Raw genomic sequence first — 12954 nt, forward strand, 5'->3', positions numbered from 1 at the left:
ATTCTTGAAAAACCTTAAAAGTGTGGTTTTGAACTCTATATCCAGTCGTTTGCTTTCCTCCATTTCTGTCATTTGTATCCTGTTTCTTTGTCTCGGCATTTTTTATGCTTCACTGTGTCGATGGAGTGGCTTTCTGTACTAAGTGTCCTGTAGGGCCCAGTGGCTCAGCCTCCCCAATTACCCGAGGTAGACACTCTTGTTGCACCCCCTTGTGGTCTTTGTGCACAGTCTTGTTGTAGTTAAGCCTTGATTGTTGTAGGTAACACTGGGAAGGATTGACCTCCAGGCCAATTGGCTCTGAGAATCAGCTGTTTCTGCAGTAGGAGAACTGGCTCCTGTATCTCTAAGGAGGTGCTAATCCAGCCTCTGCCTGATGCTAGTCAGCAGAAGCCAGCTGTGAAGCAATACAAGTTGCCCTGGGGCCTTGGGCCAGCTGCAGTTTGTTAAGTAATTTTCAGATTGCAAAGGGCTGGGCCTTTCATATGCAAAAGCCTCAGTGCAGGGCTTGGGCGGGGCAGGGTCCCAGGGGATCAACAGGGTGGAGCGAGCAGTTATGGCTGCTCTCAGTCCTGCCCTCAGAGGCCCCACTTCTCAGTGTCCCGGCAATCGCTGAAAGCACCTCTGAGAGAAAGCTGCCCTCGACCGCACTGCACCTCCTCTGAGTCTCGGTATGCTTTTCTCTTTCCTTCTAGTTGTAGAATTTCCACTCAGCCAGCCTTCCTGTGGTTCTGGATGATGTCCGTTCCGTCTTTTAGTTGTAGTTTTGAATTTGTTGTGGTAGGCAGCAATTTCTGGTGTTTACCTATGCCACCATCTTGGTTTCCCCTAAAATGGCTATTTTAAACAGTAAACATAAAATAAACTTGGGAGAACTGAGAAAATAACCACTCAAATCACTTTCTTTGAGGTTTAATCCTTCATACTCTTCCAGTTAAGAAAGACTGAAGAAAGGCCCAGCTCCCTCACCTGTCTGATTAAGGCCTGCCTTCCAGGTTCAAGTTTCAATGCTGATTGATTCTAGTGAAACAGGAATTTTTAGGGGTGAAAAAGACAGGTTTAGGAAATTTTAGAAATTAAGAGGACTATAGAAGAAGCACAGGGCTACAGAGCAGCAGATGGTATATTTCCAAAGACTAGGGGAGCTGAAAAGCTGCAACAAGTACATTTCCATAGAATGAGGGAACTGGGAACAGCAGAAGGTCTACATTTACAAAATAAAGGGAAGGAAGTCCCTCATCCAGAAGAAGAAGAAACCCCAAAGGGAATAGAAAAACAATAAGGAAGGAGGGGAGGAAAACCTCACATGTCTTATGTGAGGTTCGACCTTTGAACTCAGAAGTTACTATAGTAACCAGTCCAAGGAAATGACCTATCAGAGGGATATCAACGCACCAAGATCTACAGCCTTTATAAACCATGGAAACAGGGACTCAGTGGGACTCCTCCCCTTCCCCACATGAGAGTCCATTCTGTGGGACCCTTTCCCCCTCCCATCTGTACTTGTTCTTCAATAAATTTCCACTTTTGCTATACCACCTTCCATCAGTGGATTCATTCTTCAATTCCCATGGACAAAGAACACTGGGAACCAGTCTGCCCAGGGGAACACTGCGTGTTCCAGTCTAAAAATTCCATTTCACTAGGCAGTTCACTTCCCTAAGGAGAGACCACACATAACATCAGGAATGTGAACTCACACTAAGAGTCTCATAATTTAGTGGTAGCAAGAGAAGAGAGACTAGAGACAGGGAGAAAAGTTAAACTGGTGCTGCAATGACCCAGGAGTGAGATGCATTTGTGTATCTCCTAACAAAGGGGCAGGCTCCCTGTAGCAACATCTATACTGTGCAACTCTGTTCCCAACCAGAATGAATTGTTTTAAGGGAAGACATCTCACCCAAGTAAACCAATCATATTCTCTTACCTGAGAATTTGAAACTTGGGAAAGAGACACAATGACTGGGGATCCTTTGAGCTGATTCAATAATGGCAGAACTGCAGAGAGATGCTGTTGAGTTTCTTGGAACTATCTTGCTTTCTGCTTTCTGGAGATTTGATTGTTAATTTCTTCCTAAGCTTCAGTTACAAGTATTAGTGTCCTTCCTAAAACTTTATTACTTGCTTCCTCAATTAATTAAATATCACTGGATGAGCAGTAGAAGGTCCTATGTAAATCTATGGAGCATAAGAAGAAATATATAGAACAATGAAATAGAATGAAAAGTTCAGAAATAAACCCTCATATAATGGCAAATTGATTTTCAACAAGATTACCAAGACAATTCAATGAGGAAAAAAATATTTTTTTCAACAAATGATTCTGGGATGACTGGATACTTATATGCAAAGAAATAAAATTGCATGCTTATCTTCCATCAAATAGAAAAATTAACTCAAAATTGATCAAAGATCTAAATGTATAATTCTAAAACTCTTACAAGAAAGCATGTGCATAAATCTTCATAATTTCAAATTAGGTAATAGTTTCTTAAATATGACACTAAAAGCACAAGCAAAAAATTAAAAAATAGATAAATTGAGTATCATTAAATTTAAAAGTTTTGTGCTTCAAAGAACCCATCAAGAAAGTGAAAAGACAACTTACAGAGTGAAAGAAAATTTTTGCAAATCATATCTCTAACAAGATACTTGTACTTAGAATATACAAAGAACTTTTACAACTCAATAATGAAAAGATAGCTGAATTGAAAATGGGCAATGGATTTCAATAGATATTCTCCAAAGGAAGTGTTAAAATGGCCAATAAGCATACAAAAGATGCTCAACATTATTAATCATTAGGAAGGTACACATAAAATCAATGAGGTCCACTTCATACCCACTAGGATGATATAATTGAAAAGACAATAATAAATGTTGGCTTGGAAGTGGAAAAATCAGAGCTCTCACATGCTATTGGGAGGAGCATACAGAGATACAGTCACTTTGGAAAATAGTCTGGCAGCTCCTCAAAAGATTAAACATAGAGCTACCACATGACACAATGTTACTCCTAGATATATGCCTGAGATAAACTAAAATATATGTCCATACAGAGAATCATACATGAATGGTCATAGTAGCATTATTCATAATAGCTAGAAAAAGTAAAGGCAACCTAAATGTCCAACTGAAGAATGGATAAATAAAATATGGTATATTGTGGGGAAGCATTAGACTTGGTGGGAAAGTTTGTAAGGACATTCTGATAAAAGGGAAGTGTGGCCCTCGCTGGTTTTGCTCAGTGGATAGAGCATCAGCCTGTGGACTGAAGGGTCCCAGGTTTGATTCCAGTCAAGGGCACATGCCCAGGTTGCGGGCTATGGAACCTGTAAATTTTCTTTCTGCCTCACTCTTTTGGGGAAGCATCGGCCTTGGTTGGAAAGTTTGTAAGGAGGACATTGGAGAAAAGGGATGTGTCCTTATGGCGGCCCACCCTGTTTATCTGGATTTTGACGAAGGCGGCGCCCCTAATTATTCCTTGACCTTTACAAACAAGTCTGTGCATGCGCAGCCCCCTAGGTGTTTACTGGAATCCTTATGCTTAATCCCTGGATGCCCTTGCCTAAAGGACAATGTAAGCACATGTGTCCTCCCAAGATTACTCACCCTACTGATTGTATCTTAAGATAAAAATTCCAATAAAAGCCTAATGAGGCAGACAATGGAGGCTGCCTGGCTTCTTCCGCCGGGCCGTCCCTTAGCCCTCTCTCCTACAATGAAATTTTGTCAGAGTAATCTGTCCATCTGTTGTTCAGGGGCTGCTGGTCAGCCCCGGCAGTATATTCATAAAATGCAATACCATTTGGCAAAAAAAAGTAGTAGTACATGAATTAACTATAAAAGCATTATTCTTCCTAATGAATAACACTCTGTAAAGGTCATATTGTGGTTGAATGATAACAGAGTGAAGAGTTGATCCTCAGTTACTATGATGTTATAAAAGAGAATTAATTAATGGGGATGTCCTGTTACCAACCCCTTTTACTTTTTTCATTGGAGATGAATTAAGCATTCCCATTCTAGTACTAATAAATTTAACTTTATTAGGTCATTTTTATTTTAATGAACACCTTTTTTTTAATAACTATTAAAGAAAAAGTGACTGTTGTCACAAGTATTCTGAAGTACAATTCAAATAATTTTGACAATAATCATACTTACTTGAGCTCTTATTTTTTCCCCAATTAGCACATATGTCAAAAAGGATTAGTATAGTATTATGCCCAAATTCTTACTAATGTTAAAAAGAATGTCTAAATGTAACCTTATTTCAATATTAAGATAAATATCTTTGTTGGTTATTTTCAAATATATTAAAGAAAATGGTGTTAAATGTAAAAGAAAGAAAGAAAACACTATGCTAAGTAAAAGAGTATAAATTTTATTTATATCAAATGTCTGGAATAGGTAAATCTATACAGACAAAAGGTAGATAAGAGGTTGTCCTGAGCCAGGGGAGGAGGTGGGCTGCGGGGTGGAGGTGGGGTGGGAGAAGGGGGAAGAGGTGTGTAGAGGAAACTGGTGAGGGATTTCTTTCTGGAGTTATGAAAATGTCCCAAAATTGATGGTGGTGATGGTTGCACATATCTATGGATATATTAAAAACCATTGAATTGGTCTACATGAGTGAATTTATGAAACGTGAATTACATCTTAATAAAGCTATTGCTAAAAATATATATGGAAAAGTAGATATCAAAATGCTTTTGTGAACCCCTCAGCAAATTTGGGGGTTCAGTGGAGACTCTCCTGGGGTTCAAGGAACAGGACCACATGTTATAAAGAGCTGGAATGTGGCAGTGACACTGCATATTAATACTGTGCCGCAATATTAAAGTTCTACTAGGCAACTCTAGAATTGCTTTAGTACTATTTTTGTGCCTAGCTGGGCTTGTCCTCTGATCCCAAGGCCTCAGATATCCAGAGAACAGATAGGGTTTTATTTATTTATTTATTTATTTAATTATTTTTTTATTTTATTTATTTTGCCTCTGAATCTGAGCCCCAGGTGCTAGGAGAATTCCTGGATTCAGCATCTAGTGATGTTTCATTTGGCCTTTGACTTCAGCAGCTGGAGCCTATTATTCTTTGTGCAGAAAATAAATCAGGGCACTCTAGTTTTGCTATGATGATCAAGGCAGAACAACATTGCCATCTAAGGTCAGTGCTATCTGCCATTAATCAGACTAATTCAGAATACCGAAGATAGAGCTCTGTAGGCCCTACATAATCAGATTAATGAATGGGAGGAAGAAAAATCACATTTCCAGACCTGGTGTAAGTGACTTGAAAATGTAGTCATACCCTTCATCATTAATACTCTAAAAGAGAGATCTCCCAAATAGAATGTGTTCATCCGAAAGGAGGCCCAAGATAACCTACCTACAGGGGTGCAACAGCATTATATTATCATTTCCGTGTATTCTTTTATTTTAACTGCTAACATAATTTTATTAATTGCAATAGATATAACTTCCAATATATACCATTGAAACATAAACTTTTTTTATGTGCTTCAGTAAGATATGGGAGGGAGCACCCTGACTGGTTTGGCTCAGTGGATAGAGCATCGGCCTGTGGACTGAAAGGTCCCAGGTTCGATTCCGGTCAAGGGCATGTACCTTGGTTGCGGGCACATCCCCAGTTGGAGGTGTGCAGGAGGCAGCTGATTGATGTTTCTCTCTCATCAATGTTTCTAGCTCTCTATCCCTCTCCCTTCCTCTCTATAAAAAAACCAATAAAATATACTTTTTAAAAAAAGATATGGGAGGGAGTATTTTGCTTTGGAGTTTCCAATTCTCTTTTTTTTCCCCATTTAAATTCTTCATTGTTTAAAGTATTACATGAGTTTCCTTTTTCCCCCATTGACCTCTCCCCTGCCACCCCCACCCCCAAGCACAAGCCCTCAACCCCCTACTGTCTGTGTCCATTGGTTTTGCTCATATGCATGCATACAAATCCTTTGGTTGATCTCTTACCCCTCACCCCCTGCCTTCCCTCATAGCCCGGCATTCCCGCTGCAGTTTGACAATCTGTTTGAGGCAGCTCTGCCTCTGTATACTTTTAGTTTTTTGAGGAAATGCCATATTGCTCTCCACAGTGGCTGCACCAGTCTGCATTCCCACCAGCAGTGCAAGAGGGTTCCTTATCCAATTTTAAAGTACTGTTTGCAGTCAATGACTTAGAGAATACAGCATAAAAAACCCCCTCGCCTCTTTTTTTTTAAAAATCTTCACTTATTATTAAACAAGAGACCTGGTGCATGAAATTTGTGCATGGGTGGGTTCCATAGGCCTGGCTGGCAATCAGGGCTGATCAGGTTCCCCACGCCCCCACCTCCTCCTTCCCTCACCACCCACGCACCACCACCACACGATTCCCCACCTCTCCCCCCAGTCCTTGTCCTTCCCTCACCATCCACATCCACCGCTACCCACCCAGATTGGGTGATTGGGAACTGCCGGCCAGGGGGGAGGGACTGGGAGGTTGGCTGGCAAGCCTGCTGGCCATGGGGAGGGGCCACCCATCACTGGCGGGCAGGCAGGGGGCCAATCGGGGCCTGCCAGCTCAGGGGAGAGATGGGGGGGAGGGACCAGGGAGGATGACTGCCGGCCTCAAGGAGGGAGCTGGCCATTGGCCCCCTGGGAAAGGGGCCACATCTGCCACCACCTACCCCCAGTTCCCCGTTCCAGCCCAGGGGTCTGGCCCCAATCGGGCGATTGGGGCCTGCTGGCCGGAGGGAAGGACCAGGAGGTTGGCCAACAGACCCCATCAGCAATTGGGAACTGTGGTCTGGGTACAGCTCCTGCATTGAGTGCCTGCCCCCTGGTGGTCAGTAAGCATCATAGTGACTGGTCGTTCCTGTCGTTCTGGTCATTCCATTGTAATGGTTGCTTAGGCTTTTATAGATATAGATTCCCTTTGTGGCAATATGCATTTTCAGTGGCTCTACCTGCTAAGGACTGCTTTTTCTAAACAGTGACAGAGTTTAATTCTCACTCCCACTCCTCCAACCTCTCCTGGCCCCACTGAATCTTTGTTTTCATCCTCTAATTCTTTTTGCTTTTTGTTTTTTGTTCTACATGAAACTGTGTAATCTCTTCATTTTCCCGTGATGTATTTTAGCAGTGAATGACTCCTCCTGGCTAAGAGCTTCACATCTTCTGTGTTAATTGTGCTTCTTTTCCCATGTCTGTCAATAAGAGAATCGCTGCTGCTCCTCAGCCCCCTCCTCCTCTTCCTTTATCACTGTGGCGGATCCAGGCAGGCACATGAGTATGTAAAGAGTTCCATGTATTCTTTATTTCATTTCTTTCAGTGTATATTTTTGTTTCTGTTTTAAAATATACAAAATATGTTAGGAGAGTTGTATATGCATATTACTTGTAAATATATAAATAAATGTTAATGAAGGTGCTCAAAAACTTTTGCTAGTTTAGTGCAATTTTCTTTGATGTTCAGGGGACCATTGCTCTGAAGGATGTTTTGGTTTATTGCTAAACGGAGGGGTGAAGATTGACTTAAATATGTGATTTACATTTGGGATCTAGCCCCCAAAGAAAAACTAGTTCGGAATACCTATTTGCAAATATTTACTTATTTTTTAGTATAACTTGATCATAACAGCTCAAATCTATAGTGCTCAATTGTCTCCCCACACGAACAGGAGCAAACACCCACTTGGCCAGCCCTGCGTGGATTCCTAAGCATTTTATCCCTTTTCTTCACTAATTGGGCAATATGCTCCAAGCAGAGATTCAACCCAGCTTGAAGGATCTACTCTGACTTTAATGTTCTTGGCAAAAATATCAATTCGCCTTCATTGCTATTCTGAGAACTGACCTTGTGCTTTGGCCCTGAGACCAATTCCCAATCAATACCTGGTTCTAATAATTGATTCCTATTTTGTACCCTGTGTCTAAGTCTGGATCCAAAAATCCCACATACTACTCATTCCTACAGGGATGGGAATTACCATATACCTCACCAATCCCAAGGTATGTGATTAAATAATGGGTACCTGCTGACAGAGTTTTCAGTGTTTGGGTTCTTGGAATGTTCACATGTAGATAAAAAAGTGAAGCTATGCATAATTACCTAAAGAATCCTTGCAATGTATTGTCAGTATTGATAACCAGAAGGAATGTTCTTGATCAGCATTTAAATGTTCTCTTCAGTGAACAATGACCAGCATTTAAATGTCCTGTTTAGTGGACAAAGCTCTTTTTTCTAAAAACACAAAGCTGTTGCACATAAAACCTCTTTAAACATAAAACAAAATCAAAGGGAATTGTTGAGTGTGTCCAATCTGGAGGACATAGTTAGGGCCAAGCCACTAAACTTTCCTTTGAGAATTGGACACTACTTGCAATGGTGAGGAATTTAGCAGACCCCCTGAATCTTGGATACCTGCAGATGGCTTCTCTTTTTCTCCATGTTCAGCCCTTCTTGAGTTGATGCTCAAAAAGTCTATGAATTGAATTACTTCCATTTTTCCAGTAGCAATGTCTCTCTACTTCTTAACTATTTTCACTTTTCTTATTCTTTCTAGATTTTAAAAAATTATCTGTAGGTGTTAGGGGCAAGGAGGGAGAAATAGAATAGTGGGGACTAGCTATAGTGGTAAGAAATATTAATCATGCTCAGTTAACCATGATTGTTTTGTTCTGATTAAAGAAAGCACATTCTGACGTGGCTGAGAGTGTAGGCCCCAGACCTGGGAGTTAACCTCCAAATGCGGTCCATTCTCCTTATCCGAGAATTACCTTTCATCATGGAAATATTAACAATCTTGTTGCCAAAACAATGGAGTCCTGGAGGTGCCCAGCCTTTGCAATCTCTAGCCCACATTGCCTGTAACCTGTAACTATTATACCTGTTCTTATTCCTTTTGCCTATTTCTCCTTGCCTGTAATTCCTTTTGCCAACTTCCTCATTTAATCTTTGTCCTTCTACCCAACATAAGCATCTGGCTTATGGGTGGTGGTAGAGAAGATTTTTTTGGATGACCTGCTGCTCTACCATGCTGCCGGCATTATTGGAAAATAAAATGCTTATATATGATTCAACCCTGTCTCTATTCAATTAACTATAGTAGTGACAGGTAGCCTACACATATTTGTTGTCTGGCTTAATAAGAAATACACTCAGGATTTATCATAAAGTGTTCTGAAAGGAATTCAGATTTGTCTCACCTATATGTCCATGCTTTTGCTTAACTCCCTCATAGCCTTGAACACATGACCATTTATTAGATTTCATGGCTGACTAAGAGAACTAGATTTCATTCTAGGTCAGATGGAGTCTTGTTGATGAGACCCATTCCACCTCATCTAATCACACCTATCAGAGAAGCATACTTGATCACTGATTACCTAATCACCAAATAACTCCTGGAAGTGTGTCAAGAGTTAAGAGTTACTACGTCTTATAGAGTTTCTTCATCTGTCAGTATCCTCATATCTTAAATTGCTAATATTACCCACACCACTGGATGATTGTTGGAATAAAAAGTATGCATACCTGCATAACCCTTGGGCACAGACAATAGTGTGGTTAAGGCCTGGGGAGGGGGTGGGCGTGGGGGGAGGTCAATGAGGGGAAAGAAAGGGACATCTGTAATACATTCAACAATAAAGATATGGTTTTAAAAAAGTAAGTGTTATTAAAATTAATGCAATACATTCTTACTACGTATCATAATAGTGAATTCAACATGTAACAAGTTCTTCATAGAATATTTCATTTGAATATTTATGCATGATTTCATCTGACTGTACAAGACAAAATTTCTTCTTTTTATGTAAAAAATATTTTTATTGATTTCAGAGAGAAGGCAGAGGGAGAGATAGAATCATCAATGATGAGAGAGAATCATCAATCAGCTGCCTCCTGCATGCCCTCCACTGGGGATCAAGCCTGTAACCTGGACATATGCCCCAACTGGGAATTGAACTGTGATCTCCTGGTTCATAGGTCAATGCCCAACCACTGGGCAACACTGGCCAGATGAAATTTCTTCTTGCTATCTGACTTAAATTCTCCTTCAATAGTCCTTCTCTCTTGCTTTCCCAAGGCATGCTCATCACCACCAAGACCAGACCTTTCTGTTAGGTCTGTGCCAACAGGAGCCAGGCCAACAGATGTGAGAGTTTAAGAAATTTTATTACATTCTCTCACAGCAAGCTGAGACCAGTGTGTTGGTGTCAGCACCAAGGGAGTGTTTATGTCCTCTTATATAGGGACTGGGCCAGGGTTGCACCAGCCAGCTGGGGTACTGCCTGAACAACAGGACGTCCTGGGAAAATAGCAGGATACCTGGTGGGTGCACAACTCAGGGAGAGGGGAGCGCCAGAGTTGGCTGGGGAGTGTATCTTCTGCAGGTGCAGGTCGTTTGCTTCAAACTATGGGGAAAAAAACTTATGATAATATATTTCAAAAAAAAAAAAAAGGCTACTGGCAGGAAGCCAAGGAGGGAGAGTGTGTGAGAGAGTGAGGGAGCTATAGAGGAGTGTGTGGACGTGTGTGGGTGTGTGTGTGAGTGAAATAGGGACAGTTAGATCCTGCAGGTCTTTCAAGGGGCTGCCAATCCGCACAGTCTTAGACCGCAAAACCCCGCTGCCTCCGCAAACACTCTGGGGAGGACACCAGCGGGGCAGAGACCACACCATCTTGAAGAACAGAACTGCTTGAGACTAGGATCCTAGCCTCGTCACCACCCAGTCTGGTCTCGGTAGCAAACCGGAACCCCACAGCCGCTCTGGTAGAAGACCTGCGACCACAGCTGCAGACCCAGGGACACCAAGACTCCAGGCACCCCGGCTGAAGATTTCTGTGAGTCACAAAGCCAATCCTGCTCCCCCGCCGCCCCCATCCCCGGGGCAGCAGCATAGGAACTGCCAGAACCCGGCTGCACAATAGGGCTGTCTGCACACACTCAGCAGCAGCAGCTCTGCCTGACTTGGAGCCTTGGTGTCGACATGGGAAGTTTGTTTCCCAGGACCAGGCCCCACGGGGCGGGGAGACTGTACTGAATTTGAGCCTAGGTCAGTGATGGGGAACCTTTTGAGCTCGGCGTGTCAAAATTTTGAAAAACCCTAACTTAACTCTGGTGCCATGTCACATATAGAAATATTCATAAATTTTTTTTTGATAGTTGCAATCATAGTAAAAAAAATTTTATATTTTTGATATTTATTTTATATATTTAAATGCCATTTAACAAAGAAAAATCAACCAAAAAATGTGTATAAAATGAACAAAAACAGAAAAACAATATATATTTAGGACAAAATAATAATAAAAACGATAATCAAATGGTATGAAAACTAGAAATTAGTGACTTTTTTGGTGCTGAAGTTGGTCTGCTAATTCTTCGATTGCAGGTTCATACTTGGTACACTTCAAGCAAGTGCCACCAACTTAATCTGTTAGCCGGTTTCTTTTGTTCGTTTTAATATTATTTAATGCTGAGAACAAAGTATCACGAAAATATGTTGATGAAAAAATTGTTAGTAAAGCCATCGCTAGATTTTTTATGTCGCTAAAAGTGTCAGGTACTCTGTTCCAAGCACTCAAAATTTCTTGTTCGTAGTTGCACTCTTCTTCATTATTCAAACAATTTCGTTCCAGATTTTCAAGTTTTGACCTTAAGTCGACAAACACATGAGTCCAAATGCTACCTTGAAAATCTGCAAGTTGCATCTCTAAATCGTCGATTTGCATCCACTGGAAATCCTTTAATTCCAAAGTACTGTAAACAACTACATCTGGATACTTAATTATTTTAATGGTCTGTTCTAGGCTTCTAAATTGGTTGAATCTTTCGCTGAACTGTTCAAATAACAACTTTACTATATTCTGGTACATAAGTATGGACTCCATTACACTCGTTGTAGTGGCCTTCTCGAAATACTTTTTTATCCGAGGAAAATACATATAAGTTTTAGTTTCAGTATCTCTCTTGAAAATTTTAAGTTTACTTTCAAAAGATTTGATGTATCCAAACATAACGTCAATACTTTTGCCAAAACCTTGTACTTTTAGGTTCAGTTCATTCATATGAACAGAGAGAGCTGTAAAAAACATCAAATTGCTGACCCACTTATGATCATTGATCTGAGGAAAGTTTGCCAGGTCCTTATTCTCAATAAATACTGTAATTTCTTCAAAGCACTCCACAAATCGCTCAAGTACTTTACCTCGACTCAGCCATCTCACATTATTGAACATCAGTAGTCCACTGTAGTTTGAATCAACTTCCTGTAAAAGTGCCGAAAATTCTCGCTTGTGAAGGGGTCAAAAAGCTATAAAATTCACAATTTTTGTTACAACTGACATTAAATCATATAATTCTGAGAATCCCGATTTGGCACACACCTCCTGATGGATAATGCAATGAAAAGGTACAAGTGGATGTCTAATAGCTTCCATAAACAATTTCAGGAATCTCACATTTTTTTCCCACCATATTTTGTGCCCCATCTGTTGTGACTAACACAATTTTAGAGATATCAATATTTAGGTCACTGAATGTTTTTACAACAACCTTACATATTTCGTTTCTTGATGTACCGTATTTGCCGGCGTATAAGACGACTGGGCGTATAAGACGACCCCCTAACATTTCCACTCAAAATACAGAGTTTGTTATATACTCGCCGTATAAGACTACCCCCTCTTCCGCACACCTTCCACACACCAAATAAAAGGTAAAACAATATCAGATTTGATTTTAACATTTTAATTTATATTCAAATGCTTATGACATGCAGGAAAACTGTCACAAGGCTGTATGTAATCAAACATATACATAAAACAGTGCAAGTTTATTACCGGTAAACATACCGGTAATTCACTAAAGAAAACACACTCTATAGACTGGTACCGTAGATGCTTCTCAGGAACACAGGCAAGCAGCCCACAACCTAGAGGGACTGTCAATGATAGAAG

General features: G+C 40.7%; 1 long non-coding RNA gene across 8 annotated transcripts in view; it reads right to left on the reverse strand.

Annotated features, from left to right (window-relative positions):
- Positions 1–12954, reverse strand: part of LOC107184794 — a 20261-nt gene that overhangs the window by 3327 nt on the left and 3980 nt on the right. Inside the window, exons 2-5 of one of the 8 annotated variants that reach the window (XR_001515707.1) lie at positions 12204–12264; positions 9694–9797; positions 8101–8206; positions 7067–7336 (exon numbers count right to left, since the gene is read on the reverse strand). This is a non-coding gene — a long non-coding RNA (uncharacterized LOC107184794). Of the gene's footprint in view, positions 1–798; positions 835–910; positions 1018–1924; positions 2176–7066; positions 7337–8100; positions 8207–8345; positions 8473–9525; positions 9566–9693; positions 9798–12203; positions 12265–12954 lie in introns of those variants that run through there. The other 7 variants (XR_001515709.1, XR_001515706.1, XR_001515705.1 and 4 more) reach the window with 7 other exon arrangements.

Source organism: Myotis davidii, unplaced genomic scaffold (genome assembly GCF_000327345.1).
Source record: "Myotis davidii unplaced genomic scaffold, ASM32734v1 scaffold848, whole genome shotgun sequence".
Taxonomy (NCBI): domain Eukaryota; kingdom Metazoa; phylum Chordata; class Mammalia; order Chiroptera; family Vespertilionidae; genus Myotis; species Myotis davidii.